We start from the raw sequence: 25,767 nt of genomic DNA, 5'->3' as shown, positions 1-25,767 counted from the left end.
CGGAATATGTTATAGACGTTTGCGGATCGTACGACTCCGCGTGCGCGCGATATTCTCTATGAATATCGCAGCGTGGTAACGTAACCATGCCCACGGCTACGAGCTCGTCCGATCTTTTCAACAACCGAGGACATACGTGGTACGTAAACAGAGCTTTAATTTTCCTGTGTAAATACAAGCTGTAGCTCGACAACATCGGAGCGTTTCTGACTTTGTCCACCAGCGCGTGCATCTTTGATATCCTCTTTCTGTATTAATATCTCGCTGACACGTGTAAATAAACCTACGCTGCGCGATTTTTTCTTTTACATGATAACGGTCGAACATATTCTGGCGGTCTTACATAATAAAACAGATTGTCAGTTCGTCCAATTTGATGATATAGTCTGTCTTGATTACTCATTCTGAACGAAAGAGAGAGAGAGAGAGAGAGAGAGAGAGAGAGAGAGAGAGAGAGAGAGAGAGAAAGAGAGAAATTTATAAATTATATATATAACTTGAACTATTATATATATTACAGTATAAAGTTAGTCTTACTGTCCATCTTACAAACATATTAATAAAGTTTAAACATATCTAAGCACAGTGTAAAATCGGAACTATCACAATGCAAAGTGCATGACAAACTGCGAGTATTCGTCCGAAGACCGAGTAAGCACATCGAGAAAACGTTACATTCATCCCCGATGATATCAATTTCGAAACCGTTATTCGATCATGACGTGCGAACGATTGAAAGGAACGAAGGAAGAACGATTTATCACGACGCCGCACGTGTGATATCGGCCATCTGACTTGCAAAAGCGCGCGCGGTTCTTTTTTCCGAAAATGCAAATCATCCCGCGACTCGCAGGATGCTCGCGGTTGTCGCGCCGGAATAAATTGAGAAGAATGAACGGGAGACGGGAGATGACATTCAAATTCGTGCGCGGAGAAAATGACGAAAATATACATATGACACGCACCCTTCATACATCACGCGTAATTGGCTGGTATTCAGATATCGGGGAATTGAGTTTCGCCTTCATCCTGCGGGCCGACGGGCATTCGCCTGCGTGAGTCAAAAGACCCCGGTCTCCATTATCCAGATATTCGTTATTATGTCGCATAACCCCGGGATGACTAGTCTACTAGTCTGACAGACAATCGGCTGGCCGGCCGCTTCCGACCGGGTATTTTGCAAATAGAATCCACGCAAAATGGACGTTGACAAAAATCGCAATCTGCCTGGACAGCCTGGACTGTCGCCTTTCGCGATTATTCGTCTCTGTTTGTCGAGTAGATCCCAGAACTACTGTAAATAGAGCCGGACTGCAACTGCGTCCAATCGTGCAAATGGCGTACACCGCTTTGTGTCCTCGTTAACATCTTGATCGTGCTCGACAAGCGTAAAAACCAAACTCTTTGACAACGACCTTATATCCCACGTATCTTCCCCGGGGAGCGAAAAGATTATTGCGAACAAAAGTAAACGAGGACGAAGGTGGCAAAAATGACTGACATCCGTATTTAATACGGCTATTACTAACGGATCACGTCTAACGCCGAACTGACCACTGGTCAGTTCCCATAGAGCAAGAAGAACTAATGCTCTCTACGATCGACAATACACGCCCAGCCGAACTGTTGTTTGACAATCACAAGAGACTGGTCGACAACAATCGGCCTGCGATAAGCCATTCCTGGAACAATTCCTAAGTACCGTGAGACGAGTCCTGCCGACGTGTCTTAGCGAAACCACGAGATTGGTCACGACTAATTGACGCTCGTCAATTTACGGAGCCAGCTGTCAATGGGGTATTTCGACACGAATATACATGAAGCACGCACGATGGTCATCGCGAGACAAATGGAATGAATGGAACCGACGTCCGACACGTGGACGCTGTCCATCTTCATTTTCTGGAGATGGAGAATCCAGCTGTAAAGAGTAAAAAAGGGAATCGAAAGGGAGATTGATTCGTTCCCAGGTGAAACTCGAAACCGGACGTGGCAAAATCAGAATTTAGAAGTTGTGCGTGATAGCTGCACGAAAGAATGAATCATTATAACTTAATGGGATTGGATATTTTAAATAGAGGTGTAAATCATTGTTCATTTATTATATCAACGTCAATGCTTTATATTACTACGTATACAAACATAAGAAAAGATCCTATAGAGTATCATGAGAAGATTTAGGTATATCCTGTTATGTATGTAATAAATAAGATACGCTACTGAAAGGAAGGAACACACGGATCTCTTCACTCGGAATCATTATAAACAGACGGGAGATTCCGGGCACGATTTTCCAGATTCCTTTCTTCTGAGTGACATGTGGGGCTCAAATTGACCAGTGTATACCAGCGCGCATCACCCTTGAGAAGAGCCCGCCGCCGGGGGTAGCCAAGCGGTATCGGCTTACCCCAATTTCACCCCAATGATTTTGAAACCCAAAACCCCGTCGTATAACCGTTCCTTTCTCTCTGTCCGCGTATCTTTATGCGAATGTTGATGATATTGATATCGGGAGAAAAGAAAAAGATGAAGGGAAAAGGATCGGAGAGAAGCGTTGTCCACCGGGCCGGGAGAAGCGGGGAATTTGACAAATCGCGGCGCGTCAGAATTTTCGTGCGTCAATTTTTCACGTCAGCAGAAAGGCCAAGAACAAGAGGGACTCGCTTCGAGCATTTTTCAAGCAGTCGTACGGAACGAAATCGACCCCGCGAGATACGCTCGCACGTGCTGTGTATCTGCCGTTGCATCCAGAGTCGAGAGAAATCGTTGGCGATTTCCTTAAACTGGCGCACTTCGATAATGCGATTGGTTGGTCGTGTTTTGTCGCAAGAGGACCGATGACTCGCTTCGCTTGATTCACGGATTTCAAGTCCACGCTATAAATCGTCTTGGAGCTTTTTCATCGTTGATGTCGTTGACATCGAGATAAACAAGATTTCAGAATTAGAATTAATAATCTAATATATTGGGTTGACCAATAAGTCCGTGCGGTTTTTTATAAGTAAAAACCGCACGGACTTATTGGCCAACCTATTATATATTGGACTCATAATCCTTTAAATAAATAGAGATAAGAGAACAATGAAAATAATTCATCACAAATTCTAATTAGAAAAGTTCGTTAAGATGTGCTTTCGTACTTATAGTTCAACTGCGAATAAACGCGCAGTGGCAGAAAGGTTTTTAAAACTTTATCTCGAGGCTTTTACGCGCTAATCTCTATGTTGATACGTTTATGAAGACGAAGTCATATCGCGGTAATAGGGAAATACTCCGAAAGAAGTAATGGAGCGATAAATTAATTTGCGTCCGCAATAAAATCTATCTGAAAAGAATCTAAGTCTAAAATCTATTCGTGAGATATGGGGTACCTTCGTTAAGGTACCTACATACAGTAGCGTGTTCGTGATACGAGACGACAGATAAAAATAATTGCGGGTCTTAAAATTTTAATTACTGATACCTGTCTCGGTATTAATAACAATATTGGAGACAAGCGGAACGCGTAAAAATAAAAACATCGGTGCGGCACTTGGAGAGACGTCGCGCGCTCGTCTTTTTCTCGAGAATCGTAAAACAAAGTAGACACGCGAAGACCGGTCTTGGCTTCTTTCGATCCCGTTTATTGCGCCGAGTATTCGCTGCGTCCGGCCGTACTGATCGCGACTCCGCGCGGCGTATGAGAGGCCAGGAAATGCAAATTAACGTTTCTAGTGCGCCCAGGTAATCACGCCCCGACGATAAAAACGTGATAAACGAGCGGAGCAGCCCCGGGAGCCGCGATGCTTATCGGGCATAACTCCCTTTTTCGTGCCACCGAACCAGCCATAGAAAAATCCCACTCGTGTTTATATCACTGCGCTCACCCTCCCGACGTTTGCACAGGCATGCCCATTTGCGCGTTACGCACACGCGAACGTGTCCTCGTGTGTGTGTGTGTGTGTGTGTGTGTGTGTGTGTGTTGGTTGAGTGCAACCAAGTGCATCCCGTGGAGCGCATTAAACAAGCGTCATTTTCGACCTACTCCGACGGAAAGGCTTTCCATGTCCCTTCTCGCCGATAGTATCTGCCTTGAAGGTACGAAACGAGGCCCCGGTCGACCGTTTACCTGGCTGTATTATAGCACCGCAATCCTGAATAGACGCCGCTTGTTCTCCTCTCATTAACGCCGAGATGGATCCATTCATCGACGATACCCTCCTCTCCGGTTAACGCCGCGCGACCCGCAGGAAAATGAAAAATGAACGAGGATTAACGCGTGGTCGACTATCGTCGCCCGTTGCACCAGAGTTAAGCGCTATACAAACATTTCCTGTGGTCGTTTATTCGCTCACCGTGCAGCCAGGTATAATTTTTTTTTTTTTTAGAATCCACGTCAAAAAGTGTGATAAATTTCAAGAATTCTTCGAATGCTAAACGGTTACTGAAAAAGAGATATAATGAAGCGATTAACGCATTTAACTGGATAATAAATGGAAAGAATCATTAATTCCACTTAAAACAAGATTATTAAATTGTATCAGGAATACATAGCGTCGACTCTATCTAGAAATCTAGAAAGCTAGAACATCTGGAAATGAAGATTTAATGTTGGAAATTCAATCAAAATTTAAAGCATTTTAAAAGTAAGATATGATATCGGGCCTAAAGTATGGCTTGTAGAATTGTCACGAACGTAACGGAAATTCAGGTTCAGCATGTAAACGCTGACGAGGGCGGGCGTAGAGACACACGAACGGAGGGTTTAACGAGATGCAATCTCCGGAAATAGCTCGATGACGATAAGGGAGCTGACTCTCCCGTTGGAAGAACGCGCGCGCGAGACGTTCTCCCACACGTGATTTTAATAAATTAATGGAAAGTATGACGCACGCAGCTCGCAGGTAGGCGTTCTGCGGAATCGGCATTACTCGTTAATGAGTGAGCGGTGGTTGCCGGTCGCACCACCGCGTCACGCCATCGGGGCAGTCAACAGGACCCCATCGTGAGAGCATCTCTGTTTCGAAACACCATAGAGCCTATTCACGACGTGGCGAATAGGGGGATACCCTCATATGTAGACGCGGGGAGGTTGGCAGACACGTGACTGCTTTATAGCGAAGCGACGAGGGGGCGCCGACGGACGGACGATCGAAAGGACGGTCATCTTTTGACCTTACGCGCGTTCCTGGCTGCCCGTACTATCCAACACGTTTCCACGGACGAAAGTTACTCGTCCCGCAGTACGACGGTTATTGTGATGCGCGGAACATATTTATACCGAAAGCGCGTATTGTTTCACTGGTCGCGACACAACGTGTACAAAGGACCGACCGCCCGGTGTCGTGCCCTCCGCGTGCGCTCCGCTCTTTTTATATTTTTCACTCTCGAGATCGGTGACCGGGCAGGGACAAGGGGGATGCCGTAGCCAGAAGCATTACAAAACGCAATTTCCGGACTCGGCTGCTGGAGCGATTTTTCGTGCGAGCGAGAAGTGAGGGTGGCCGAGCGCGACTGTTCAATGCGTTTTCGAGTCGACATCAATCGGCTGCCGCGCGAGCACAAAGGGAAGGAGTCGTTAGTATCAGAGACGCAAAACGGCTTCCGCGTAATTAATACGATGATACACGGGAGGAGAAGTCGCTGATGGATACGTGATAGTAGCCACTTGTTAATACAAATCGCGCTATTTGCGATTCAGATCGTAAAAGAAACTAAGATATTTTTCTGAAGGAAAAATAAAACATAATAACGAAAGCCATATCGCACGCGATAGTTATACTATACTGAATATTAAATGTTATTAATATTATATTTATATCGTAGTTCTTTCATGAAAATATATAAATGTTTTACTCGGCACGGTGCAAACCATTTCGAATGAAATACCGTTAGACTAATGCTGAACACTGTACTTGTTTATACCATGCTGTTGCAGGATTTCGTAATGGTAAGCTGTCACGTTGCATTTTCAGACGCACGTCCTTATGAAATATAAGTACCCCTGCATACGCGCAATCAAAGCATCCAGCGCACAATTATCATGTTGTACGTGTGCATCGTAGACTGGATTCTCTTCCGCGCTTTCGCATAACATCCTTTCTATGTAAAAGCGCAATTATATACTGCTTTGCTCGCAACTAATTTTCCCGCGCAATAACGACGGTGGATCAGGTGCGCAAGATATATTTCGCAAATTTAGCGTCCGACAGGAAGGTATCCTTTGATTAATTTAAACCCGTCTTTCGAAAAATTTAAAACGGATTGCCGCTGCGGCCTCTTGTCCAGATTCATCAGTTTCAACAGTTTTGCTGTCAAATTTTACTGTCAAGTAACGAGATACTCTGTGTGCGCATAGGTAAAGGGGCAAATCAGGCTTCTATAGGCAATGTGTAGTACAAAGACCATGAGAAAACAATAAATCGCACGTGTCCAGGTCGTTTGACTCAACGCACCATGACTACCCGCAGAAAAGTAACCAACGATAATACGTACGCGCGTTGCAGTGTGTGTCAGATTTCCCAAGCTACTCTTTAGCTATTAAAACACATAAATATATATCTTTAGCTATTCTTTGTGTATTTACAAAACAAGAGGTATTTTACGTAGGTACATGTAATCAAGTCACCTTTATAATTATAGTAATACATTTTATTGCGCTAACGCTGAGATAAATAAAACTGTAAATTTTAAACAAATTTTAGCGCTAAGTACAAATATTTCGAATTGAAATAAATTATAATATAAAATAAAACGTCCGAGAGAGAAACGATTGATTCCAAGTAAATCGATAAATCCATAGGCGATCTAAGACATCTTGCATGTTCGAATGTCACGGGATCTCACGCAAAATCGCCGGTGAAATTATATCGTACAATCGTATCACGGTCGCGATCGGCGATAAGTATACGCTAGTGACGGCGGAAAACGGAGTCCACGCGTTGCGAAACTGCGTCACGACGAACGGGAGAACGGGTTTTCGCGGTGAGTTATGGAGACCATGGATATGTGTGGATGCCCCTGCTGCGATACGTCCGCGCGACGGGGCAGGAATAATAAAATAAAAGCACCGAGGGGGGGAGTGATGGAGAAGCTCGCGTATATTTGGCCGCGATAATAATGGCCCGTCGCGAGCGCATCGATCCTCCGGCGGATCGATCGCCGGCGCCATTCGTCGATTGCCCGTAAATCTCTGTCTCCGTGTCATTTAAAGGCCCCGTTAAATTTGCCCCTTTTCTCTTTCGTCCGATCAGACACGGTAAACAAAGCCGATTATCAGGGCGTTAAATATTAATTAATTGAATATAATAAGCTTTTATTACGCACCGATTTTATGAAAGTAAAAATAATTTTCGATGATTAAAATTCGATTTGCCAGATACGTCGAACGATCAATCAAACACGAAGACCGTAATTGCTGGCAAATATCGATTAAAGATTTTGTAATTCATCCTTATAATTAGATTTATCCCTTAATTTATCCTCCATAGTATCCTACATACATGTGCTGCGAGCACTGCAATCTAATAAAACATTATAAATACGTCCATGAATCATGCGTTCATTTAATATCTCCGTTTTATTACCATCCACTGAGAAAACAGTATGAAATGTGTGATATTTTCTTAGCGAGTGGTAATAAAACGGAAGTATCAAACGAATGTATGAGTAATCAAATGACCATACATTTCCAAAATCGGTTATAATATTTTTTCCTGATGCGTTATATTTTTTCCTGATATCTGATACACGTGACATTCGGCAGGTGAACAAACGAACGCGCACGAAAGAAGGAACCTTTCTCTCTCTCTCTCTTTCTCATCCCGGAAACGTTAACTCATTGAGTTTTCACCCCCGAAAGGTCTGCAAGGAAGTATTTATTAGATTGGAATCTAAACGCCCTCGTGGGCCTAAAAGCGTATTTCCTTCGCCGTAGGTGGTTTCGTACGATGATCCCCCTTGCATCGAGCCAGTCGATTCTTCCCGTAGGGTTCTAGAGAAATTAGCCGGTGCAACTTTATTAGCCTGCATCACGAAATCGTCGTCGCTCTTCGCAGCCCGAAATCGTAGCGGTCCTAGAGGGTCGTGCGTAACATTTTCGTCCCTTTTTCGGCGCAATAAAATAATAATTGCCCTTAATCATGGACGCAAATCAAATTTATTGCCAGCGCGATAAGCAGCTTTTTTTTTCCCGCGTATCCCGACGCGTATAATTACATGCTTCGCCGCGAAAACGGTCGCAGATGTCGCCGACGGACAGTTAATTTGATATATCCGGTCGGTTCAGTGACCAACGTACGCTCATCCGAAAATGCATTATCGAACGACATGCGCGTGTAACACTCGTTTGAACAGTAACGTCGTTTATTTTGCAAGGCTCGTGACAGACGTCGTTCGTCTGTCAAAACTTTCTAGCGCGGACGAAGGGCGCAACGCGTCCTAATCGATATTCAAAACGTCGTCAGATATCGACTCGATTCGAATCAGCGAGCACGGATGGCAACACCTTTTCACCAAAAGTACAAACATCGGGGCGCATCCCGGGGATCCTCTGAGGGAGGCTGCGGGAATCGTGCACGTGAGATAAATCAAACCCCGTCGTCGGTTCATAAACCGTCATTTCCCATCATTAAAGTCGGGAGTCGAGCGAGCATGTCTAGCCGACCGGAAACTGGCGTTTCAAAGGCCCACGGCGGTATATCCGTTCTGCTCAATTTCACCGATTTTCCGTCGCCTTTGTATCGGTTTATCGCTTTCGAGGGCCGATCATTAGTATCACCGTCAAACGACGGGTATTGTCGCGTCGCGTATTTATGGCGTATCTACCTGGCCTCTCTCTGTCCGTGCAAAACCCTCGCTTTACGCGCGCGTATCTCTCCGATAGATACCCCGCCGGTAGATCCTGTAGATCGGAATATGTGTCCTCCAACTGTTATTATTTATTATACACGCACTTTATCGGAATAAGAGACTCGTAACGGTACGCGACTGAGTTTATGTTCTCTCGACATCGCTTGTATCCTTTTAGTTCTCCGCGCTCTTTGACAAATGACCCGCAGCATCGACTACCGCAGGAAGCAGCGCGCGCGCGCGCGCGGAAGATTCGTTTCGGGAGATTTATTGTAAGATCCGCCGTGCTCTCCCCGCGGCTCTCGCGATGGCGACGAAACGCGAGATTACGGTACGACCGAGCGGCAAAAATGGCACCTACCGTAGAATTATATCCCGGATATATCGGCCGCGCGAATCACGCCTTAATCCGCCTCGCCGTGCACACCTGTACATACTTCTACGATAATTTACCGTCCACAATAACTATGGCGATAAGCAGACGGCGTGGAGCGCCGCGCGGCGCGCGACTTCTCCGCAACGCGATCTCGGCGCGTCGTCGCAATTAGTTAATGCTTCGTAAATCGTTGGGTGGACAAACGCCGCCCTGACGTTTCCCTCAAAACCGTTTTACGCCCATCGGATAGGATTACTTGGTCGGCGCGACGGTGAAAATTATGTCGATAATAAATACCAACAAGCAGCCGGGTAATTCGCTCTAAGCTCTACATTTAACTCATGCGCTCAGCTTGCGAGAAATCAGTTAATCCGCAAATGCGCAGGTAAAGTGCAAGACCGCGTGTCGGAAAAATGACTACATCCAAACAAAACTAGCGGATGAAAGAGCACTGCTAGTAAATATCAATTAACAACCTTGTAATCCATCTACATATGACCAGATTTATCCCTTAATTTAACTTCCGTAGTATCCTGCGTGCGATCTACAATCCTATAAAACATTACAAACATAATGACTTCGAAATATATTGCTAAATCGTAATATTACGACCAGATTAGTCAGTCCACAAAAAAATATAATCGAGGAGAGCAACAATTTTTTTTAAATTAAATAATTATCAAGTAGAAGATACTATGTTGCTAATTGATATCAACGATGGTGCAATCCTTTTTATCCACACTAATCCCCTCCCTTTTTTTTCTTGTTGTTGGTCAATCTATCTTACAATTTATCTCGCTTTAACACACCAAGTGTGTATGTCGCAGTTCTATAAAACGCTACACAGATACGAATGACGACGACAACGACGACGACGATCGCAACGTTTGATTTCGAAATGCATTATTAGACCGTAACGCGTGCTCGCGTTACGATAAATTACCTAATCCTCCGGAGCTGGCCGTTTAAAGAAAGGAGAGCGAGATCGGGCTCTCTTCCGGGGAATCTCGGGCCTTTCAGGTAAGGCCACCTGGTCGGTCGAGTGCCGTGTGAACCTGTCCCGGGCGAGACGGCGTCACCCGAAAAGACACCCGGAGGGTAACTGTTTGTACAAGCGCCCCGGTATTTTTATCCGAATGATGGTGACTCATAAAGATCGGAGCTCTCTCGCCCGCGTACCCCAGCGCGCATGTTCCCTTTTCCTTACACACACACGAATGACCCGTGCACCCACCACGCATCTATATACACGCGTGACACCGTTACCGATGCATGCGCGTGAGTGCGAGAGGAGAGCGGGCGAGAGGAGGGCAACGGCGTGCTTGAATGTGTACTTAGCGGCAAGGAACACACTCGCCTCGCATGTTAGGATAGAGATTATGTCGTCCAAGGAGTCTATAGTTAGTTAAGGCTACCATTCTTCGGGTGGGCCTTTGAGCCCATCGCCGAAAGAGATCGCGGCAACAACGCGTTCGTCGTCACGCGCACCAACAATTAGATATTAATTCTATTCAGGCCTCGCGCTGCCTATATAACCGGGACAGCCTCTACAAGAGACGCAGGCGGATTAACCTCTTTCGGTGATGTCTGTCTTCTTTTTTTAGGGAGAATCTGATTCCCGCCACCAAGACCAACCGGGACAAAGCCGAATTTGTCCGTCGTCTCACAATGGAGTCTGCAAACATATCGCCGGATTAGATAACTCGATATTTTCTTTGAGAGATTTCACTCGGCCAGTGAAAATTTTTATATTATCCGGAATAGCTTATTTAGACATTTACATAGGCACAAATCGATGTTATTTATATTCCTCGACTTTACATCTATCATATCTGACGTACTTCAATTCTCCAGAGACAGTTTTTTCCTCTCGTTTATTATGGCGCAAATTAATATTCCTATTTGTAAATGCCATGATTTAATTAAATCTCATATTGCGTGTTTAAGCCCGACCCGTGAAATCGTTTAAGTCTCATCCTGCCGCGGGCCATAAATAATCCATCGCAAGGAGTTATTATGTGGCAAATGTAGCGGCGAAAAACACGATTAACGAGATTCGTCAATTTAGATAAGAGGCTTTCATTCGCAGCCCGATTAAAAATTTCGCCCATGATCCTCGAGAGCCGTAATATTTCAGCACAGCTGCGAAGATAATAACCAGACCGAGCATATATAAGGCGGTGCCTGTTCTGCGTCAACACGTCCACTGGAAACATCAGCGGCTGTTTCGCTTTCCTTATCTATACGTGGCATAAACTGCCCCGGCATAAATGGAGGATGATACACCGCAGCGCGGTAAAAGAACAAAAAAAAATATCGCTGAAACTCCCGTAACACTCGTACGCCAGTCGCGGGGAAACAGCAAACTCGCGGAGCAATTTTTATCCATTTGGACCCCGACCCTCATGAAGACGAACGAGGATCCGATGGCGGCGCGAAACGCCTCGGAAAGGGAGGTGGTGACTTCTCGCCGGCGGCAATTTTTCTGAAAAACGAGTGCCGGACACATGGCCCACGTATGAAGGACGACGGTGGCCGCGAAAATGATGCGTTTTATGGTTTTATAATGCGAATGGTTGACCAAAAAGGGGATCCCGAGGCTGTAACACATGGCTGCCCGTGTGTCTACCGCTCTTTTCTGATCACACGCGTACATGTGTATGCGTACGGTGTACGGCAAGGGGATGACCGCTCTTCGACTGTCCACCACGAAACTGGGTAATGAGCCGTCACGTAGACCGGGTTTACTCCCCAATAAAATCTATATCAGGATTCGGGGGGGATGCCTCTTTTTATCTCGGCACCGCCATACATCATTCTCGAAGCGTCGTCGTCGTCGACGCACTACCGCTCTTGCTTTTCAGTTATAACTCCGCCGCAGGCTGCGAAAAATTTGATTTATCGTAGATCCTTGACGTTTCGAGGTATCATTCACCGCGGACGCGTTTCCGCGTTTTTCGCATGCTTAAGAAAACAACTCGATCGCGAAGCATAATATGTTATATCAAGATTTAGATTAATGATTCGTGTGTTCGCGTTACGAAATATCAGAATCATTGTTAACATTTAATTGTCGACTAATCAGACTTTACTGCTAATCGTCAGTAGCGTCGTAATATTGTACTTTGCTTCACGCGACACGGGCGATTTACAGTGCTACTTTTAGATTTTACAGCACCGATGTGTCTCTGCTTCAAGGAAAAAAAAATAATAAATCGTAAGGAATCATAAAAAGACGATGTTGCGTAATTAGCGGTGCGCATGGCGCCACTGACGTACTAAACATTCGACTAAAATAAATAACCACGACTGGGCAAGCTTGATTTATGAGGGGAGCCTGATGTTCCCCCTGGATGTCATCCGGGTTTAACGCTTTTCGTGATCTTGGGCGCGCTTTCGAGCAACCATGCCCGGAACCCGATCAATAATACATCTCGTAAACGCACTCGGTGTCGGGAGTGATGGCTTCTCCAGTTTCAGATACGGCCAAACGTGAGTAATGCCAAACAACCGGGAAAATATACCTATCTGGCAGCGGTGGCGGCGACGTCGACGGCGGCCGCGACCACGTCGTGGGAGACGCGCTATATTTACGCGGCGGTGGTTTCGTCTTTTTTAAACGGTTTGCTACCACGGTCGAACCGTTTATATTTAGCGCGCGCGCGTTCTCTTTCGGCCAAAGGCACCACCTTGTGACGTGTCAGATGCGACAACTCGTGCTCGCCTTTTTATCGAACGCGGGTGACCCTTCGTGGCACCGGCGCTATTTCAGGGCGCATGGGAACGCCGTTCGGCAGGTGCCTCCGGCTGATTATAAATAATCAGAGTCTCTCTCGCCTCTTACGAGAGCGCCTGCCAGCCTCTCGTGCCGCGCGATATGGATACGCTCATGTCGAGGGGACCGTGGAACATAAACGAGGGAGCCTAACCGACGAGATATTTGTTCGTTCTACATATAAAGGGTTTGCGCGTTTAACGTGCAGAACAACATTCGTCGTCAAAAATAAAAATAATTTTAGTTACTTGAAAATGTTATTATTCTATATTTTTTTCTACATTCTTTAACGTTTCAAAATAAAACGTTTTTGGATGGTCAAAACTCAGAAAATGATAATTCTGTCGAGGAATATTTTTTAAATTAATTAAACACGCCACATTATCGCCGCAGAGAACATACCTCTGCGTACTCGAATCGATGCGAGTTCTATCTGATAACCCGAATGAGCGAATCACTGTTTGACCGGATCGTTCTTCCCGATGCGGAACAAGTAGCATGGAATCGGCATGGAAGTGAACGTACGAAGTTTGAAAGCTCGTGGGCTTCAACAGGTGCTTTCGCGGAACTGAAGTACGCAGGTATGTGGAAGCAAGCACTCGTCCCCGTGAAGACCTCTTACATGTGCACACTCCACTTGCGCACAAAGCGGGCCCGTATATTTCTGCTTTCCATCTCGACAGCTCGCAGAGGCTCTCTCGAAAAGTGTGCCGCAGCATACGTCTCTCTCTCTCTCTCTCTCTCTCTCTCTCTCTCTCTCTCTCTCTCTTTCTCTCGTTCTTCTTTCGCTACCTCTCTCGCACGCCCTTTCATTTCGTTCGCTGTGCGCTTACAGCGTGCAGCATTGTCGTACGGTCAGACGTAAACAAATTTCCGAGGGAGATGCGTGCAGAAACGTTTCACAGTTAATAAGCTGTTGGCGAAACATGGTGGTCATTAAACGTGCGTTTTCATTGTACAGCGCGCACTCGAAGACCTCTGGGGTCGCGCAATCATTGAGTGGCAAAGTTGCGGTTAGAGAATATCTCACCCTGATGTGCCAGTTGGCCTGTCCTTTTATTCGTATCGAACGATTATAGTATTTCGCATATACGTATCCAATGCATGACAAAAACTAAAGTTCACTGGAGAAAATTTGCATAATGCAAATATTTTTAACAAAAATAAATCTCTTGTATGCGATAGGTCAATCTATTCGTGCTGTAAAGGATGAGTGTTCAAAGCTCAATAAATAGCCAAAATAGATGGAAACAGATAACAGAAAGAAACGCGAAATATAAAATCCGGGATTGAAAGTCGGACACTCACCCCGGTCAATTCCCTTCGAGATCACTCGAGAATTAGGGTCTATTCGTCTCCGGGACACTTGAGAAGATTAGACTGTCACAAGCTTTTCTACGTTTTCACGTTTCACAATAAGCCTGCGCAGCGTAGCGCAGAAGAGGTCCTACCCGAGGGGCGGTTGCATCGAGTGACCGTTATATCCACTCGAAAACAGAAAAATAATTCTATCCCCATAAGCAAGCGGCAAGAGCGACGGAATATATCCGACGGCGGAAAAACGGCGGACAACGAAAAGAAGGGAGATGAAGAGAGAGGGACAAGAGATATTCGGAGGCTATACGTAAGCCCCTCGACAATGGGGAAGATATTTTCTCTAATGAACCAAGACGAGTACACTCCAGTGCCAATTACACTTCAACCGCGTTCTCCGTATTTCGCTCTACTTGACTTCTGTCATTTCAAAGCCAACGAAATGTCGGAAAGACAAGGGCGAAATAGCAGAAAGAGCGAAATAGAGAGGATGGCTCGCTGTGAGAGGTCTCTCCTCCATGGGCACCCACGATCGATGCTAAACCTCGTCCCTTCTCGTCTCTCGTTCGGAGCAATAAAGCGCGAGACGAGGAAGCGAGGCGGAGAGATAAGCTGGACAATTAATTTTAAGGCGAATCTGAAGATGGAAGGACTTTGGCGCGATGCGCCTTCGTTATGAAAGATCACTTACTCGCTACGGAGTACGCCCTCAGTTTTCTGCTAAAGAGCTCCGCAATCCTTTCGAAACTCTCGCCGAGTACGAGTTGTTGCAAAATATACTTTGGTACGTCGTCTTCAGATAATTAGCACAATCGTGAGACTCAAGCTTTAATTAGCAGTTTTCGAAGTAGTTTCAAATAGAATTGCATAAGTATATACGTGTCTTTGAGCTTGAAAATAAGATTACACTGATGTAAATATAAAATACATATAATCCTATATATTTACCGTGTATTATAAAATATTCTTGAAGCAATGACGTGCGATATCATGTGGTCCAAATGTAATACCGAGATTATAATTACGTCGAATTATCACAATCCCGTTGAAGTAATGCTGCCGATAAATTAATAGCGGGTGAAGTTCTAGTTACGCAAACGAGATGTGCGACGACGGTACGTCTTAATTTACCATAGATTACACAGATCACAATAAACCAAGTCGATAGGGTCAGTCCGAACCGTAAGCCTTGATTAACGGATTTAATTATGGGATTGTGTGCGGGGGCAGGATTGCAGCGGTCATTATGGGGGCCTTAGTAACCCGTATCCCATACACCCTGGATATACCTATGATGCTCCGTTAGTATACACAGTGTTCCTACATAACGTTCAATAATATGTGTACGTGAAGCAAATACTTGCCGCACTAAATATACTACCAGACTTATTGTATTTTTCTCGTTGTAAAACGTATTCCGCTGCGATACTGTTGTCTCAAGCATTTTACAACGGTACAATTATTCGCGTGTAAATATCAAATTTTATTACACCCTGTACATAAAAGTCTACCCGCCAGAACTCAATACGATATTGCAGACTCTTGTGGCCCGTAGGGAATAAGACTTTAAATACGAACCCCATTTCTCTCGCCGCTGCGCCGCGCGAATACAGAAAAGCTAGCAAACGCGAAAGATAATTAAGTTCGTAATTAAAAGATACGATCGCACGAAAGCCTTTCATGGTGGCTAAGTGACAAAGGCAATCAATCAAAGGGACAAGCGTGGATTCCACTCATGTCGAGACGTTCGATGTATATATAGATATAGACGAGCGTATTCGTGCTCGGATCATTAAGGCTCCTATCATTTGTTACCATCAGGGATCGGTGTATCCGTTAATACCATGTTTCACGGCTCCGCGATTCCGCCAGCGGAGTATAAGCATATTAAACCAAGTATTCCGGACGTGTAGGTATTGATTTTCTCGATACGAAAGATACGGCCGTCTACGAATCCGCCGTTTACATGAGCGATAAAAGGTTTAACCCTTCCACAACGTTAATCCTGACGTGACAAACGCGACTGCAAATCGAAGTTTTAAGGTTGCTGCACGCCATTAGCGAGTAAACGAAGTAATACCGCGCGTGAATATCGCACGTTTTCGTTACGGTGATTTATATATACATAAATGAAAATTATCGCGTACATATTTCTCGATATGTATATTAAGCGATATATATTATCTCCCCGTTACATCCGAGAGCACATTGTATACGAAACGTGTTGTGATATACCAAACGTAATTAGGATCGCGTGATTCGGGGAGCGAATACATGGGGTGTTCGGAATTTCGATTACAAGGTTGCTCGAGGTACGTTCTCAAGATGTCACTTTGCATGAATTTCCTCAGGCCAGCGTCTCGGAGAAAGCTCTCCGTAGCCACTGGCGTATGCAGAAGCGGAACCCTCAGTTAAATGAAATCACGGTCAATCTAACGTTATGTAAATCGGCGGTCACTATCTGGTCAGTTTTGCATATGAATGCTAAAGGGACGGGACACTTACGGCGCCGTATACGACCTTAAGATGATGCTAATCAGTGCTCTCCCAGGAGCCGAATTCTATACACGGTTCGTTTAGTTTAGTGCTTTTGGGAGTTTCGGGAGTCAAAGCCGAGTCGAACGCGCAGGAGTTACGCCTGAGAAGCTTAATATCGAGCGATTCTAATGTTATAAATTATTCGTTAATTCGTCATTTTCTCGAGAATCGTGCGATTACTTGACTAATTTATGTCACACAGGGCATGTTTTATATTTTGTCATTACGAGACACGTGACCTCACTAATTGCGTGTCGCGAAGTAATACTGACGCCGAAATAGCCAACGGCATAATTTTCGCGCTGATTAAAACAGGCACGGAGAAATAGTGGGATCTCGCTCGGTGTATTTAAAATATTTTAATCGTGCCATTCGTGCCGGCGAGGAATCTAATGCGAAGTGGTAACTCGTAACACTGCGCGCTTCTAATGTCACCACATGGTTTCGATGACTGGGCCTGTACCGGGTAATCCTATGGGGTAGCACCTACTCGAAAAGCGTCGATCGCGCAAGTATTGTCCGTCGACGGTTTGCGTGGCGATCCCGCATTAAATACAACCGAAGGACAATTGTTCCGCGTTTATCGACAGCAACGGTATTATCCCAAGGGGTGCGCACCCTCTGATTAAAAATTCTCGCGTGGTTAAGCCTCTGATAATGATCTTCCCTAACCCCTTTCCGCCCGTAGGGTTTATACAGTATGGTCTAAAAACGATTGTACTTACTCAGTCGGCGTGCACGGGCGACGCGACGGCTAAAGCGCAAATGGCTCGAGGTCATCGCAGAACAAGAGTTAACGATCGTTGTCAAGGGTAGCGCCGCGCCGGTGGAGCTGTCTTTTTTGTCAATTGACGTTGTCACGTATCGGAGAAGCCTGCGTGAGGATCCGGCTGTTCCGCAACTCACGCGTACCTGTAAACAAGTTGTTTCGAAACCGGTTAGGTTATTTTCACGAGTTATTGTGAAAGTCACATGTTTACGTTACGTTCATATTATTCATTTTACAATCTTATTTTGTTCCTTGCAGCTAATCACTTACTTATTACTCGTCTCGTATATAATTTTACAACATGTATAAAATTAATATTTGCATATATACTGTGTATATAAATAATATAATTAGGTGTAATATATTATGTTTGCAATATACACTTGCTATTTATGCAATGCGAATGAATACATCAAAGACCCGTTTATTGCGATCGAGACCCTTCGCAAGTATCACATCGAGATACTATCTTTAGCCCGTTATTAATTAATATCGTGTCAAAGATTAAATGAATTCCTATTGAAGATTCTCATCTGCCGGCAAACCAAGCGCGAAGCAGGCGGTCGCCCGCGAAATTTATCATAGGCCTAACGACCCTCGTTATTAAAAGTAACGTTCCAGTGACCTCGCGTGATAATCCACTCACTTGACAAATCGAGATAATTGCAGCGGCAGCCCTTAATCTCCTTCTCGAGCGCCGTCCAACGAATAAAAGACTTTTAGAGATTCTGAGAATTCACATTGCACGCGGAATTAAAATACGAGCTGTTTGAGCGCCACTCATTATCAATTTATACATAATGTCTATAGAAAGAATAGAAAATTAAATTAAATATTAAAAACTCGTTATAAGTATATAAATTAACAATTGCTATTATTGAATAATAAATGGTATCTAATAGTGCGTCTATAAATGATTCACAAATAAAACTCACTTATCAGACATATCTATAGTACTGCAGTTACAGACGAATTTCGCCCATTTCTCACGAAAATAACGCGATGAAAGCGTACTGAATAAAACAAAAGGAACATAGTCGCGCGAAAAAAACGACTATAAATACCCATAGTCCAGCGAATCGCGCACTTTCATTAATTAAATATTCAAAATCGCCATTAATCCGGTCACCCCGCGCGACGGCCATTCACAACCGTGGCGGTTGAAATCAGCCTCAACGAAGCCCGGACCGTTTCGGATCTCCGCGGCTTAGGCAAATGAAAGCCGCGGCGTTCGCATGCAAATACGCACTTTTGTGCGCGAAACCCGGTAGCGCCGGGCACGGGCGTTAATAAATTTTTCCACGGTCGCTCCCGGCTGCCGAATTCGACGTGTGACTAATGACGGCGAATTAACGGGAAAGCCTGTACCAACGTACCTGAGAACAATCAGGTGCTGTTGCTGGCGCGAAGGAAGAAGAGAGAGAGAGAAAAAAAAAGACTCGAAGCCGCGACAGCGCGGGAAAAAAGCGCCAATCACCCTCTCATCGTGTTTGCCCAAGGTGTGACAAATTCCGAAAGATAGATCGATCGACCGTGCTTCCCGTCGCATTACGTACCTGTCTTCCTGCGCTCGTTCGACGCCCATTCACATTCAAATGCGAAGTTAACGAACAAGGTGGTCTCGGTAATAAATGACACGGGCAAAAAGCGCGCGCATTCCCCGACCTTTCTCTCTCTCTCTCTCTCTCCCTTTCTTTCTTTCTCCTGCCCCCGGGTTAATTATTCAGGCTAAGGGGGTTGTAAGCAGATTGGTCTCACCCCTAAGCCCCTATCTCGGTACAACGAGGGTGGCAAGACGGGGCGGCGGAGGGATCGACCAAAGACTTTAAACCGCCCTTACTTACTGACTGGTGTCTGTGATTAGAACCAGAAATATGCTAAGCGGCCTACCAATTACCGGAGATTCCTAGTCGCGGAATTACGTCGCCTGGAATAGAGAGTTCGCGATACAATCGAGAAATAGCGGTAATCTTACCACTCCGAGAATAATTATGTAAAAACGTTTATGTCTTGTTTTTCAATGTAGGATCTTCTGCAAGAAGATAAATCAAAACTAGCGGAGTTTTAATATTTTTTATATACAATTTATATTATTTAGGACAAGATTGAGCTATAACAATTTATAAGAAAATGTTATTTTCTATTTTATTACTCTGTAAAGTTTTGGAAAACTATATTTTGCAACATTCTGTAAATGTATGACAGGAAATAGTCTAGATAACATACCAGTGTTACAAGAAGTTTTTGATAATCTCAAGATTCTGGATTCGCGATTCTGGACCGTAATTCGGTCGTCGAACCCCATAAAATCAGTTTCTCTCAAAATGTCTGAATTGCGTCGAACAAGTTTTTCTAATCCCAACGTACGATCAAAATCCGGTACAAATGGCACGGAAGTTCAATCGTTTGCAGCGAGGGCGGAAATTAATTCCATGTCCGCGACAATAATTTTAGACGCGGTTCTTTGAGAAGGAGGCGACTACGCGGGCAACTACGGAGGCACGAAAGGATAGTAGAAAATCGTAAGGGAACATTGTCGTTAACTTTTACGATGCCATTAACGTGGCCGTCTTCCGCCATTCCGAACACGAGCTGGACACCGTGACGTCACTGTGAAAGAGGACCAAAAGAAGCAAAAGAGAGTTAGAAAAAGAATTAGTCGAGACCACGAGTTGCCCAATCTCCCTTCCCATTCCGCTCGTTCTTTCTTCGTGCCTCGTATATCCTTCTACGGTATCGCAGCGGTCGTAACTTCGACAAAGGGCAATATTCGAGTTACTCAAGCTGAATGCGGAATGTTCTCAACAAATTGATTGCCGGGAAGGAGAAAGATTTAATAATATGTTGGTTGTTATTAAATCTTTTTCCACAACATACTATCATGAATTACGTAGTAAATCTCAATCTCAAAATATATTAGAGAAACGAATCAATAAAATTATTACATATTTAAGTGCTTGTGTCTCTGAAATTTCGGTGGCATTGTGTTGGATTCAATTTAAAGTTGAGTTTCCTTATTTACCCAACACCTTCAGACAGCACGCTCGTGGTCGGTTGGCGTCGCGGCAAACGAATACGACGACAGCCACGCCTTCTGCAAGTGGCAGCTCGATGTTGAAAAAAATAACAAATCAGGGAAATGCGAAGAAAAACACGGAGAAGAACGGTTAGACGAAGGTTACGTTTTGGGACTTGACACGCGTATCTAAAACACAAGCCCGGGCCACGTGCCGGGGGTACCCTGCCTGTCAGGTCACGTGACCGTGCGTAAAAGGGTTGAGATTTTCCAGCCCGGACTTTTCGTGGCGCGGCTTGACAGATCGTCTCGCTAAGTCTGACTGATACTCGTCCGCTACGGGCTTCGCTTTAATTATGAGATATTATTCCGTGATCGCGCCCCCTCTGAGAGCGAGCGGGTTTAATACCTTTTTAAAAGGAGATCAAGCTTCTCTTTCGTGTACCGTGCACAGACGAGTCGACGATCGGCTGTCAGCGATCATCGTGCGACACAATGCCGCCGGAGTTTCAGAACGAAACAATTAGCCGAGCGTCATTTCGGCGAGCGCGGTGTGAATTTTAGTCGGGCGGGCGACAGAGGATCAAAGCTTTCGCATTTGTACGCGGAGCTTCTCGATCGGCTCCCCGTCTCGAGCCGAGAAGCCGCCGGGGACAATATCATCCCCGCGAGAAAGTCGTTACTTCACGCTCGGTCGCCGAAACTTGGTGAAATTCTAAAATTCTCGAAAGGTTCCGGGTAATATCCCGGGAAAAGTTCCGACACTTTCTTAAACTTCGAGACAACGTCTAGATATGATATTCAGTTTATTGCAATCTACTCAACAGCGCCCGGGAGCTTCTATGATTTTAATCCTCGCATTCTCCCTTACATATCCTTCTTGATGAGATTCGCGATATATAAAAGATTTTAATTAAATTCTTAAGAATAGGATATTGCCTATTAAAACACTACGTGTACGATGTTATTTAGAAACTTTGAAAATGCTAAAAGTTATTAATCTCTATTCATTATCTAAAAGCAAAATAAAAAGATATAGGACGTATATAAGAATTCTGAAAATGCTATCAATCGTAATGCCCATCATTTCTTTATAAAATTTCAGATAAAATAATAATTTAATAAATCTCTTTATAATGATAAACGTAATGATATACTTTTATAAACTGTAGTTGCAAGAAACTTCAATGTTAAGAAATATGAATTTATACAGTAGATACAATCTACCGTATAGTACACGCAGTTATAGCAAGTATCTTTGCTCTTGATGTTTCCATAAGTGCTGCAATAGAATAAGTTGATATCTCTCTCATACTAACGTAACGATTTTCCAAGCAAACCATAAAGAACAGCGAGTTCAGGAAGAGTCGGCAAGCGCCACGTCACGCGCATTACGGACAATAATATCCCGCGCGACTTTGCCAGAAGACGAAAGAAGCGAGTGATGGATGCGCCCTATAATCCGCGCTAACTTCCTACGGGATTTGGCGGCGACGGTTGCCTCTGGCCTATGGCGCCTCTTCTCTCCGGCGCGACGCAAGCAAGCAAGCAGGCAGGCAGGCAGACAAACCGGCAGGCAGCCACCCCTAATTCAAACCTGGCCTAAAACCTCGAAATCAAGTCAAGTCACTAAGTCTCATCTCTTGGGGGCCGTGCGCGGCGCCCCGAGACGCCGTTCTAATTAACATCGTGTCGCTCTTACGGCTTAAGTCGCGGTGCACGACTGAGACGTCTTTTGAAAATCATTAGAAGGGAGAGGAGAATGCGTATATAAAGAGATAGACGAGGGACGAGGCGACGTACAGATGGGTTCGACTGTCAAGTCGGGACAGGAGGCGGGGAATGGTCGAATAAATAGAGGCAGGCCGGCACCCACGGTAAACCAGAGAGGAGACGATTCTACGTCGGGGAGAGAAGCCAAGAGAAGGCAACGGGATTCAAATTTTCGCAAATCATTCCGCGAGGGAAGAGAGGGAGAGAGAGAGAGGGAGTATTCCGTAACCCCTTTTCCCGGGATTATCGGGGACCCATGTGGCCCTGGCTCGCTGATGGCTCGTTACCGAACCGTGCCTCTTCTCGATAACCGACAGATATTGCTATTTATGAACGTCGCCGGGCCCTCGTCACGCTACCGCCGGCGCATCTCTTTGTCTTTCGTCGACTATACGCGCCGCCGCGCCGCCTCTATGGTGATTGTCGACTCCAGTCACGTCCCCGACACGTGTCGAAGATAGTGTTCCACGAGACGTATCCGCGTACGCTGATGTTGTCGATCAAGATGGATTGACGTCGAGGAAGCGGGAAACTATCGCCGTTTTCCAAACTGTTGGTTACGCTGATGAGACATGTCGCAGTAAAACAGACATAAAGATACTACATAAAAGCAAACGTAGCATCATGGATGATGATTTAGTATTGGCATTCAAAACATACATCTTGCTCATAAATAGACATGCTAAGACGATACAATCTAGATTCTAGAGGAATATTGAGTAATAAAACCGAGAAAGGTGGATAACAAGAAAATCAATCGTCGTTGAAAATGTGATATTGTGGACGAGCTAAAGTTGAACTTAATCGAGAGAGAAGTTTAGAAATTCTAATTGCTCCATATTAATTAATTTAGAGCTATAGCTTCAAATATTTCGTCGTTGGTAGTATCACGCCGATCTCTAGACGCTTAAGCGGGTTCTCCGGACCCTACTGGAAGTTACCGATGTCCGGCTTAAGTAAACGAAGCAGCCGCTGCAGGGGTTGCTGCGATGGACTAAGATATTTGTCACCTCATTGTTCGTCTCTTGGGCCCTGAGCTAAGTTCACGGGCGGAGTTTAATGTTACGCAATTCCTGCGAACGCCACAGAGGATTATTCCTGCGGGCAGGATGTGCTACGATATATCTTGCGCAGTTCGTCGCCGAAACGAGCCCATTTCTCGGAGCGTACGGAGAAACGCCCGGCCCGACTCGGGTCTTCTCGCAAGTTCCGGCGAGCTTAAAGCAACGACGGCGGAATAGCGGGATAGCGCGCCCGAGATATTACGGCGCGAATCTTAATTAGCGCGACTTCCAAACGATCGCCGCGCATAACTGCCAGAAGACCGATGACGACCCCGAGATGGGAACTGTCCCTGATTAAGCACGACCGTCGTTAATTAATCCGCATTGTATACCAGCAACGTATATACAGAGGGTTTCCCTCGTACTTGTAATAATAATTATACACACGTGCAAGATTAGCGACGTTTATAGCGTTCGTTCGATCGCAACCGCGACGGGGAGGAAACGTCGCCGGCCGTGTCCATGGAATTTTTCAATCGCCGCGATAATGACTGACTTTCACGCTCGGTGAGGTTCCTTGGTCGCGAGTAGATCTAGAACCCGATAACGGCCGCGGCATTAATTCAACGTTTCGCTGCAATGCACGCGCTGCCACGCGATTTCGAAAGGCGGCTCGTGCAGGTGGTTTGTTGATATAATTTCGCGACCTTACGGTTAAATTGTAGCACGTAGTGACGCTGATGAGAACGGTGCGCGCGAGCCAGACCATTTACCGTAATTATACGGGCGGCGCTGATCGTGGTAATGTAATGGCAAGGTATCACAATGTCGAAGCCATGTCGTGCAACGGTCCCTTTCGTGACCAATGATCAGCGGAGTCGATTTGTAGTGTGCATTAGTTATCAACATTCCGCCAGTTGATTGTACGGCTTACGGCTACTGAATCACGGAATATAAATGTTTCGCCATTACAAATACTACAAGATGATAACGGAGACAAATTGAGTACTTTTCTAATTTTCTTTTCCGAATTTTTATTAACAATGTGTGTAGATTTACATCATACATATCCAGCTTACATTCGGATTGAATGTAAGCACTTCAATCAAAACGCGTGTTTTACAAGAAAACACAGCGATGCTTGTGGAATGTCTGGTTGGAAGTAAAAACATTGTGTCTTGTGTTTGTCACGTTCGACAGCTATTTGTAAGACCGACGAGCCCTTTCCGACAGAAATACGAGCTTCCCGGATCGAAAGGCTGTAACTCGATCTCCCTTTTAGACAAGCTGTTAATTTTCTAAATTTAGAGGGTAGAAACGTAAGAAAGCTCGATCGCCAAAGCGGTCATGGAAACCAGTTATCTCTTACCCTATTTGTTTTCAGCAGCTGACTGTGGCGGGGAGATGAGGGGTAGTGCGCGAAAGCGACGAAAACGCATCCGGGTCGAGGACTGGCAGCGAGGGCGGCCCCTTGTTCCCTAGGGGACATCATCAAGGAAATTGGATTCGGCATTTTTCAAATCCTACCCCGAAAACACTCGTATAGATGTTCGACCGGTCGCGTCAAAACCGTATTTTCGTCCCTAAGAGGCTAATGCTTAACAATCAAATTACGCTATTTTTATGCCGCTTAGATTGAAAAAGGATACGACACAGAATAAATCGACGTTGCCGCATCAAATTTTAATGAGATTACTTTGACGGTTCTATCAACCTCACTCGTTTTCCCTAAATAGAAATATTTCTGAAATATTTAAACACATACAGAGATTGTGTAAAAAATTATTCATACGTATTTGCTCTTCAAAAATTATTCTTGCCAAAAAGATTAATCAATAGCGCCAAGTGTCCCCTTTTTCCGCTTTATTACATACGTGACAAGATCAGATTGGGAGGCTAACGGATGATTTTCGTCGGAATTCGACCTCGTCACCTCGAGACGATCCCTCATTTCACAGTTCCAGCTGAAGATTAAGATCTACCCCTTAAAGCACCAACTCGCTGCTTCGCCCGCGGCTAAGTTTCGCGCAGTCGTAATTCATCGCCGGCAGATAACGTCGGTCGATGTATTATTTATCCTCGTTGTCACCGCAATTATTCATATCACTATCGTACCACGCCTCGGTTTCCGTCGGCAATCGAAAGCAACTCGTCTGCTTATTACCGCGTTCCAAGATAGCGCGGATACGTTGACACGTTTCATTTCTCAAAGCGCAACGTGTAAATTAGAAATATCGATATTAATGCGACATACAATAAATATAAAAAAATAACATAGAATAAAAGAATTTTTAAAAAGTGATGCGTACCGTATGTTCTTTCATCCAAAAAAGAATATATCATTAATAAAATATAAAACTTTTCTAATAATCG

The 25,767-nt window shown here is 44.9% G+C and overlaps 1 long non-coding RNA gene across 1 annotated transcript in view; it reads left to right on the top strand.

The window, feature by feature from the left end:
- Positions 1 to 25,283, top strand: part of LOC139817507 (uncharacterized) — a 47,290-nt gene extending 22,007 nt beyond the window's left edge. Inside the window, exon 3 of the long non-coding RNA XR_011733244.1 lies at positions 24,782 to 25,283. This is a non-coding gene — a long non-coding RNA (uncharacterized lncRNA). The remainder of the gene's footprint in view (positions 1 to 24,781) is intronic.
- Positions 25,284 to 25,767: the final 484 nt, after the last annotated feature.

Source organism: Temnothorax longispinosus, chromosome 8 (assembly GCF_030848805.1).
Source record: "Temnothorax longispinosus isolate EJ_2023e chromosome 8, Tlon_JGU_v1, whole genome shotgun sequence".
Taxonomy (NCBI): Eukaryota; Metazoa; Arthropoda; class Insecta; order Hymenoptera; family Formicidae; genus Temnothorax; species Temnothorax longispinosus.
This window is presented reverse-complemented; position numbering and strand designations above follow the sequence as displayed.